Source organism: Chenopodium album, chromosome 4 (genome assembly GCF_948465745.1).
Source record: "Chenopodium album chromosome 4, dcCheAlbu1.1, whole genome shotgun sequence".
NCBI lineage: Eukaryota > Viridiplantae > Streptophyta > Magnoliopsida > Caryophyllales > Amaranthaceae > Chenopodium > Chenopodium album.
This window is the reverse complement of record NC_137837.1, coordinates 38,248,443-38,257,797: the sequence shown is the minus strand read 5'-3', so window position 1 is coordinate 38,257,797 and position 9,355 is coordinate 38,248,443. Positions and strand designations below refer to the sequence as shown.

General features: G+C 33.6%; 1 long non-coding RNA gene across 13 annotated transcripts; it reads right to left on the bottom strand.

Moving 5' to 3' along the window:
• Positions 1-393: 393 nt before the first annotated feature.
• Positions 394-8,074, bottom strand: LOC145629091 (uncharacterized). Of its 13 annotated transcripts, XR_014111548.1 has the most exons (8): positions 7,873-8,074; positions 7,552-7,695; positions 7,380-7,445; positions 6,214-6,806; positions 6,057-6,152; positions 4,807-4,866; positions 2,540-4,153; positions 2,068-2,372 (listed from the first exon to the last, which is right to left on the bottom strand). It is a non-coding gene; the product is annotated as an uncharacterized LOC145629091 (long non-coding RNA). The 13 variants fall into 13 exon arrangements; XR_014111550.1 differs by lacking the exon at positions 6,214-6,806 and having other exon boundaries at positions 2,540-3,211; positions 4,051-4,153; positions 6,057-6,172; positions 7,380-7,695; XR_014111552.1 differs by lacking the exon at positions 6,214-6,806 and having other exon boundaries at positions 2,540-2,798; positions 4,051-4,153; positions 6,057-6,172; positions 7,380-7,695.
• Between the last annotated feature and the right edge of the window lie 1,281 nt (positions 8,075-9,355).

The window sequence follows — 9,355 nt, the reverse complement described above, 5'->3', positions numbered from 1 at the left end:
AACATAAACAAAGGTATAGAAATTGAATTAATTATGAACTAAACATGCTCGAATATCGAAATTAAGAATCCAATCTAGCCGCCTTCCGAGGTCAATTGGCTTTTCCTAACATAGCCTCTATGTTTCCACATTAGAACCATATACTAGGAGGTACTATTAAATAACAATCGATAGTAATGAACCTTAACTAAGTCAACTTCCGTTTCTTGTTAGCAAAGATTCACCTTTAATCAACCAACAATGTGCACTTGCAAGAAGATTAAAGAATATCAAGCATATAAAGACTTTAATCACAAATAAATCAATTCTAAACCCTAGAACATGCTCAAGGTCAAACTACACCACAACCATCCCCTTATTGGGGAAATTACTCACTAATCATGATAATAACAAGATTAATCAACAAATAATCAAGAATCAACATGATCAACAAGTAATACCAACAACTAAAATAATAATCAAAATAAACAAATAAAAATAGAGGAGAGAGAGTAAGAAATTGCTTATTAATTGAAGATGAAGGTCTACAAAGGATTGAACAAGCTCCTTCTTCAAAATCCAAGTTCATTAATGAAGAAAACCTCACTTTCTCTCTCTACCAAAGAAGACTAATCCTAACCTAACCTAAAACTAATTAGAGAGAAGAATAGATAGTTATTCCCCGTTTTTTCTAATTACCCCAAAATTTGGTAATTATACTAAGCTAATAAAACTAGGAAAAATAGAAAAATAAAAGAAGGAAATAAAATAAAGAAAGAAAAGGAAAAGAAAAAGAAAATAAAATAGAAAAGAAAACAAAAGAGAAAAGAAATAAGAAAAGGAAAAGAAAAAGAAAATAAAAATAAAAGAAAAAGAAAAAGGAAACCAAAACCCCAAAACTATCAGCTACCCCCCGATTTCCCTCTTCTTCCTCGAAACCAGCCTGCTTCAAGAACTCCATTGAAACGCACCACCATCACCACCGTTCATCAACTATCATCATCAAATCGAGGCCGTTCATCTTCATTAAAAGCCATGTGCATAGCTCGTGAAATGGTTCGATCGAACCGTGGGTTGGTGCGGCCGAACTACGGGGTTGGTTCGGTCAAACCATGGGTATGTTCGACTACTCCTCTTCGATTAACGAAACCTACAAAGTCTCTGTCTTGAACTTCGATCGAACCACCAACGGTTTGCTCGAACTTGAGAATTTGTGATTTACTGTAAATTGGGGATGTTGCTGTGCGAATTGGTGACGGTAAGGTGCAATTGTTGTTGTAATTGATGCTGGTGGTGGCTGCTCTGTTGCGCGGTGGTGGTAGAATTGAGGTGTGGTTGCGGTGGTCTGGGTTGTGTTGCTGTTGGTGTGTGTTGCGGTTGTGCGTGATTAGTGGCTGCGGTGCTGTGAGCGCGTGAATTGGTGGGTGATTGTGGTTGTTGCGGCGGTCAGGTGGTTATTGGCTGGTGGTTGGAAGTTGGACTGGTGGTGAGTGGTGTGAGGGGTTGCAGTGGGTGAGTGAATTGGTGCTGCGGGGTGTGTGGTGTTTGCGGGGCAATGGTGCGAATTGGAGCAGGGGGAAAGGGAGGTGAGTGGTGGTGTGTGGTGTGCGCTGTTGCGGCTGGTGGTGCTGGTGTGTGTGGTGTTTGCGGGGTTGCAGTTGGTGGTCAGATGGTTGGTTGTGTTGCTGTTGGTGTTGTTGCGGGGTGAAGGTGGTTTGGTGGTGGCTGGTGCTGCGGGGTGAAGTACGTGGTGGCTGTTGGTGATGGTAAATGGGCTGGTGGTAATTGTTGTTGGCTGATTGGATGGGAAAGAGGAGCAGGGGAATTGTTGTTGTTGCTGATGGTGTGGTGTAGGATAATGAAGGGTGCGGTGATGGATAAGGGGCAGCAGGTTGCGGTTTGTGTTCGACTCAACTTGGAACCCGAACTCATTTGACATATAACCCGAACCCCTACACACAAAACCGAGGAGAAATCAAGACAAAAAGGAATGAAATAAATAAAATAAAACTAAATAAACTAAAATAGGAAATGAGAGAATTAAAACTAAAACTAACAAAATTAAATAAAACACAAACAAATAAAATGTGAAAAACACTCCAAACTAATTAAAATAAATAAAAGTAAAATAGAAATAAGAGAAATAAAACTAAAACTAATAAAGATAAAAACTATACAAGCAAATAAGATAAAATAAACACGAAAATGACTCTAAAACTACTCCCTAAGAGTGACATAAATGTCACTCATCAAGTAGCTTGTCCCTAAATAAATACATCATCAGACTAAAAATCAAAATAGATAGATGATGGCCTTATAGACGATATAGTCGCTTGTTGATGCTCAAGTGTCCCGACCTATTCTCTTGTTGCACTTACATTGCCTTTTCCAATCTTCAAAAAAAAAAAAAAAACAAAGTATAAATTAGTACATTACACAATATAGGCTCAAGATTCAACATGTTGTATATTATTTAAACATAGAATTGTAAGTTAAATATAGAAATATAAATGAAAATCTTTTTTTTTTTAATGTTACGCTAGTATAAAGGTTACATTACCCAAAGGGTGGGCAGAGTACTAATGCTCATATTCGGAGTTGTACTGGTATACTTGTATTTTCCCAAGGCTGGTATAAAATTTTACTCTCGGGGTGACACTTCTCCACCTCTTGCTCCTTCCTTAACCACACAGCACCAGCAGTAGCCGCCGCCACCACCAACTACCTCTTCAATTTCATAGGCAACTCTTACAGAGTTACAAGACACATTTGCAACATAAAAGAATTCCTCATAATATCTGACATTTTTTTTCAATTTTCTGAACATGAACACTGCATCATTCTTGACTAAAATGTACTTTAATTAACAGGTAAAGAGTAAAAAAACCTTAGTGAATTAATCAGAAATTTGAAGCAAATCTCGGGCATAATGGCAATCCAACAAGGTTCAAATCAAGTATATTCAAGATTACACGAGCAATCTTTAGTCTTTCTAAGTATCTTAGGCAAAGTCCATGGAGTGGAAACAACCAACCCAAGGTGTGCAATGAGAGCAACAATAGACCAAATTCAACAAAAAAAAAAACAAAAAAAAAAAAAAAACAAACAAAGAAGAGACCAATTTAACAAAGGATACTCCTATCATGTTTATATTGATAAAACCCGCTCACATAATTAAGCATGAGACTGCTATGGGGGGAACATCTTTCTTCTCACAAACGAGAAGTCCAGGCTGGTAACAAGAAATAAAGAGAAAAAATGTCATTCAAGATAATTCCCAAAGGCGTTGCAAACACGAGTTCTATTCTTCAGCTTCTGGGGAACATCTTTAAAAGATACGGAGTGCTGCATCAGTAAATCTGATGTCTGAGGACAGAATTTTCTATTAAGAACTATTTCCATTGTGAAAGTAAAGCGTATATAAATCACCTAAATCCAAGTTAATTTGACTTGCTTGCTACTTTAACTACTCAATTCCTTTCACATGTAAGAAGCCAAAGTCCAAAATTGCCCTAGGACTAGGTCAGAAGGTCATATTGATACTATAATCGTTACTATAATACTCCATGCTCAGAAGGTCAGAAGTAATATTGATTAATATCCTACCTTCTTAAGAACTAAGAATGTGACTGAAAAGAGCTGCATTCAAGAAGTCACTAAATTTCTATGTCAACCTCTGATTATAATAATAGATTAAAGATTAACACTAACATTATGTTTATCATATCTAGAACACCACCAGTATAAGAGCATGCACATCTAATCTAATAACAGATTAAAAGCTACAGACCATTAAAATAGGGCATTAAAAGTTTAAAAGATGTTGTGAAATAAAGATAAAAGACAAATCTTACTTTATCCTATTCTAATATACATAAAATCATGCACATCTAATCAACCATACACACAATCACACAATAACAAATAAGTAATAATTGTATTAGTAGTACTACTACTAGGATTATGATAACCAATATTGGAGCTTAAAGTTTCAAAATTCATAGCTGCCTGAATATTAGAAATCAATGACCGATAGGCCAGGAATATATCAGGTGTAAGACAATAATCTACCTCGTAATCGTGGATTTTTTGCAGGCCGATTCTAGATAGATGGTATATATATAGCTGCTCCTAATTCAATTGCTTCACCAATAGCTGGTGTCTAGCCTCAAATCTGGTCCAACAGAAGGGAATTTTAGATAAATATCATACATAAACAAAGAAACCAGATCATTAATATTGATAGCAAGGTACGTAAATAAAAGCTAAGAATGAATAATTCATAATAAAATCAACAAGATATCATATCTCGCACCCCACCTAGTCACCTACTCCTTATCCTATCTACCATCACCACAAATAATTAAGAAGAACACCAATAAAATACAAGTACTTATCAAATAACGAGCATACATCATATGCTACACTAACAATACTTCCTCAACCAGTACACCAACACCAAATCTCAGACATCTATTTGCTTAGCAAATCTTAATCATCTATTGCTTGCTTGACAAGAGTGAAAAACTCAACATATTATACATTTAGGCCTGTTTATAGTTTCAACTTCCAAGCAATCACATTATTAATACAATTGGTCATAAAAATCATAGGTGTTTTCAACAGACAATTGCAAGAGCAGAAATATACAATCGCAGAGCATCCATTCACCATAAATACTGCTCTCTATGATACCAATATAGCAGATTTTGCACAAGATCAGATAAACTAAATAGAACAATAATTCATAAAATTTACAATAATTTGAAAATAGCTAAACCTAATAATATACAATAGATAAAAAAAAGGAAACGGAAAGTCAATTACCCATCTCTATAGTCCAACCTCTTAAACTGGAATGGAGGCTTAAAGCTGTGAAGAATATTTCTGAAAAAGAAATTGGTTATACAAACCTTAGACTTTAAAATTGAATTCGAACAAATAACATGTATTATTTCTGGGCATTGTAAACTGATATATAAAATCGATGAAACCTAGATAAACAGAAATTAGAGAAAACCTTTAAAATAGCAAAATCAAAACATGAAATTAAAGAATCTTACCAGAAAACAAATCAAAACGAGTGAAGCTAAGAGTAAAATACATAAATTAGAAGACAAACAAAAATGGATTGTCGATCGACTTCAACAAATAGAATCGAAAATCGAGATGTGGAAAAAATATTGCACTTGCTTGAAATTCCTTGAGAAGTACAAATCTTGTGAAGACAGAAAAAATCATTAATTTTTGTAAGTAGATCTTTAATTTTGAAGCAAAGAATGAGAAGAAGTTGAGTAGTGACTAGAGCGAGAGAGAGAATAGAGAAGATGAGAGGGGCGGCAGTTGAAAATAGTAAGATTGAAAAGCGATAACCCTAAGCTGCAACGTATAGGGCATGTGATTATGTTTCTCGACGCAGAAAATAGACGAGAAAGTCAAAGGACGCTTAAAAGCGTCGACAAAACACGGAACTCTTAATTTAACTGTGACGGTCTTCCATAGTGTCGAGAATACAAGAATTTTGTAATAGTGGAAATTGAATTTGTAATATATACGAATACCAATTACAATGATTCTATTCAAAAAGAAACCACACCTAAGACTTTAAGGAAATAACTAGAAACCAACCCCTTCTTTCAAATCTTCACCATTCATGAATCAACTCAAAAATACAAATATTATCGGAACAAAAGCAAAAACACAACCCAAAATTAATAAAAGTTCACAATAATAGGAACATAGGGAGCGGAAACAATGGACCAAGCAAGCACTATAAATTAAACAAGCAGAATATATAGTTAAAACAAAAGCAATATTTGAACAAAATTAATGCAAATCAATATCATAGTAATAGTGCCCATTGTAGATAACTCATAAGAACCTTTCTTGAGCTTATGATAAAAATTCAGACAATCCACCTCAAAAATCAGGTGTTGCAAAAATCACCAATAATAAATCACATCAAAGGAAAAAAAAATAGAAATAAAAAATTCATATTAATTTTATAAACTGAAAATCGCAAATCAAAAAGAATTGGAGTACAAAATCAATTGAAACAATAATAATGTAACACTTACCCAAAATCATAAACCTGGGTATACCTTAATCCCTTGATCCCAAAAAAAAAGGTATACCTTGATCCCTGCACCACCACATCACTCCTGCTCGAAAAACTAAAATGCAGATTGAGTAACTGTACAAAAAAAAACATACAATTAATAAAGTAAAAAATACCTTAAAAAAGTCTTGGATCTTTTGGGGAGTCTTAAAATCGCTATAACTCACAACAAAGATCAAATCATCAGACAAAAATGACGTCAACAATGAAGCTCCAATCACAGTAAAAATCCAATTATAAATAGTTATATAATTTTTTGTTAATTATTCCTCTGCAAAAAGTTGTAAATACTCATAAATTGAAATAAATCAAATTAAACGAGTACCGATTAAAATTATAAAAGAGCTAACTCATTACATATATAAGTATAAAACCTTATAATATTCTGTTTTATAGTTTGATATAACTCAAATCAAAGAACAAATGCATACAAGGATATTTAGTTCTTAAGTACAATGCCATCGAATCTAGTATTAGTTTAGTATATCAACATGATTAGATAAGGTAACTACAAAACCCATGACTTGATATGCAAAAGGTTCATTGAGAATTCTTCCTAGAGATCAGATTGCTTGCATTTTAACTACTCTAACTCATTCATCAGAGGAACCTTAATAAGCCAAGGTAAATTAAACCCAACTTTTGCAGGTCAAATTCTTTTTCCACGAAACAGAGACAAATGATTTGTTGCCCACGTCTTTACTGAAATCTGCATCAAGATCATATGGCATTTAAAATCTTCCACTTAGTGAGTAAACAAGAGGTTGGTTCAGGATTAGGTATCTTATTTAACTTATACCAAAACCTCAACAACTAGCTTAAAAACTACTATTAATAATAATAAAAATAATTAAAAAAAAAAATTAGCTTAAAAACTATCTTCTACCTTCAAATAAATCTGTAGTTCAAAAGTATTAATTTTTACCATCCCCAACAGCTATAGTTGGAAATTTGTTTAACAAGAATACCACCCAAATTCTTGATGAATCTATCCCTTAATTTAGTTACGTTCTTGATCATCATATCATCCTTTGTCACTAGCAACAAACCTTTGCTCTATTAAAACATTAGAACCTTGTGCATCTAACAATGTCACCATTAACATTCAATCAGTACATCACCACAATAAACCCAACAATCCAACCTCTCAAATATAATCAAATCCTTCAATTATTCAGTTCCTTTAATTATGATCAAATCTCCTAACAAAATTAAACTATAATAAATAATTAGAAGATGTTAAATCAATATTAATGACAAAAAAATATCCAAATAAGCTTACCTAGATTTGCATGCATCCTCGCCAAATCGTTCTACTTTGACGGCATAATATATCCTCTTATTCAACCTACCACCAATATACAATGTCCAAAAAATAACTGAATAAGATCCAATTTTAATATAATTGGAATAAACAGAGTTAAGGGATGTGTAAGGCAATTAGGCAAGAGGACTTATGGCACATGTGGTGGTCTGCACTGATGTCGGTGCGAGTGTGGGTGGTGAGGGTGGCGATAGTGTGAAATATACAAAAATCTACACCAGCAACCCAAAATAATGAAGTATAAACAAACGAATATGTTATCAATTCCCCTGGCCTGCACCCAACACACCAATTGAATCAAACCCTTAATTTGATACTAATAATGACCGATTACTATACAATAACTAATAATTCAAGATAATTTCTGAACAATAAATCAATATAAATACCTAATTTGACTGATCAAACTACATAAATTATAAAAAAAAATGGAAATTTATGAGAACATTACCAGGATTTGAAAAAAATTAACAAGTAGATGAACAATTTTTCCATAGGTTTAAGCCAAAATCTCTGAATCACAAGTGGTTTTAGGTGATGAGATTGTATGGATGATGATAGAATGTCCGGAGTAATTAGGTTTTGGGAGAAATTGAGATAGAGATGGGTCTGTGGCAGCGAGTGCGAGCAAGCAGTTTTAATTTTTTATTGCGTTTTTTATTGCCCTGCTTTCTTTTGTTAGTCGTAATATGATGATCTGAAATATAAGATTGAGGCACGTGCATGAGATTTTTTTCGACGCTTTTTAATGTCCATACAATATTATGACTCTGAAAGGAGAAAAAACGGAACCTAAATTTTATGCTGACGACTTATATTCAGCGTCGAGGCAAAAGCGTCGAGAAACTAAGGGATTTGTAGTAGTGATGGGCGATGATTGACAAGGGAATAAACGCGTCGTCAATTGTCTATCCCTAGATCAAATACAATTTATACAACCTAAACAAACCTAATACGAGTATAAGGCAAGCATAGGGGTCGAACCACAGAGAGCGGTAAACACCACCAAATGTTATCGACAATTAAGCTAGTCCGGAATAGGGGATAAATAAACTAAAGTCTAAAAATGCTAAAACAAGAAATAAAACATTAAGGGAAATGGTTTAGGTATAGCATTCACTTGAACATAAACAAAGGTATAGAAATTGAATTAATTATGAACTAAACATGCTCGAATATCGAAGTAAAGGATCCAATCTAGCCGCCTTCCGGGGTCAATTGGCTTCTCCTAACATAGCCTCTATGTTTCCACATTAGAACCATATACTAGGAGGTACTATTAAATAACAATCGATAGTAATGAACCTTAACTAAGTCAACTTCCGTTTCTTGTTAGCAAAGATTCACCTTTAATCAACCAACAATGTGCACTTGCAAGAAGATTAAAGAATATCAAGCATATAAAGACTTTAATCACAAATAAATCAATTCTAAACCCTAGAACATGCTCAAGGTCCAACTACACCACAACCATCCCCTTAATGGGGAAATTACTCACTAATCATGATAATAACAAGATTAATCAACAAATAATCAAGAATCAACATGATCAACAAGTAATACCAACAACTAAAATAATAATCAAAATAAACAAATAAAAATAGAGGAGAGAGAGTAAGAAATTGCTCATTAATTGAAGAAGAAGGTCTACAAAGGATTGAACAAGCTCCTTCTTCAAAATCCAAGTTCATTAATGAAGAAAACCTCACTTTCTCTCTCTACCAAAGAAGACTAATCCTAACCTAACCTAAAACTAATTAGAGAGAAGAATAGATAGTTATTCCCCGTTTTTTCTAATTACCCCAAAATTTGGTAATTATACTAAGCTAATAAAACTAGGAAAAATAGAAAAATAAAAGAAGAAAATAAAATAAAGAAAGAAAAGGAAAAGAAAAAGAAAATAAAATAGAAAAGAAAACAAAAGAGAAAAGAAA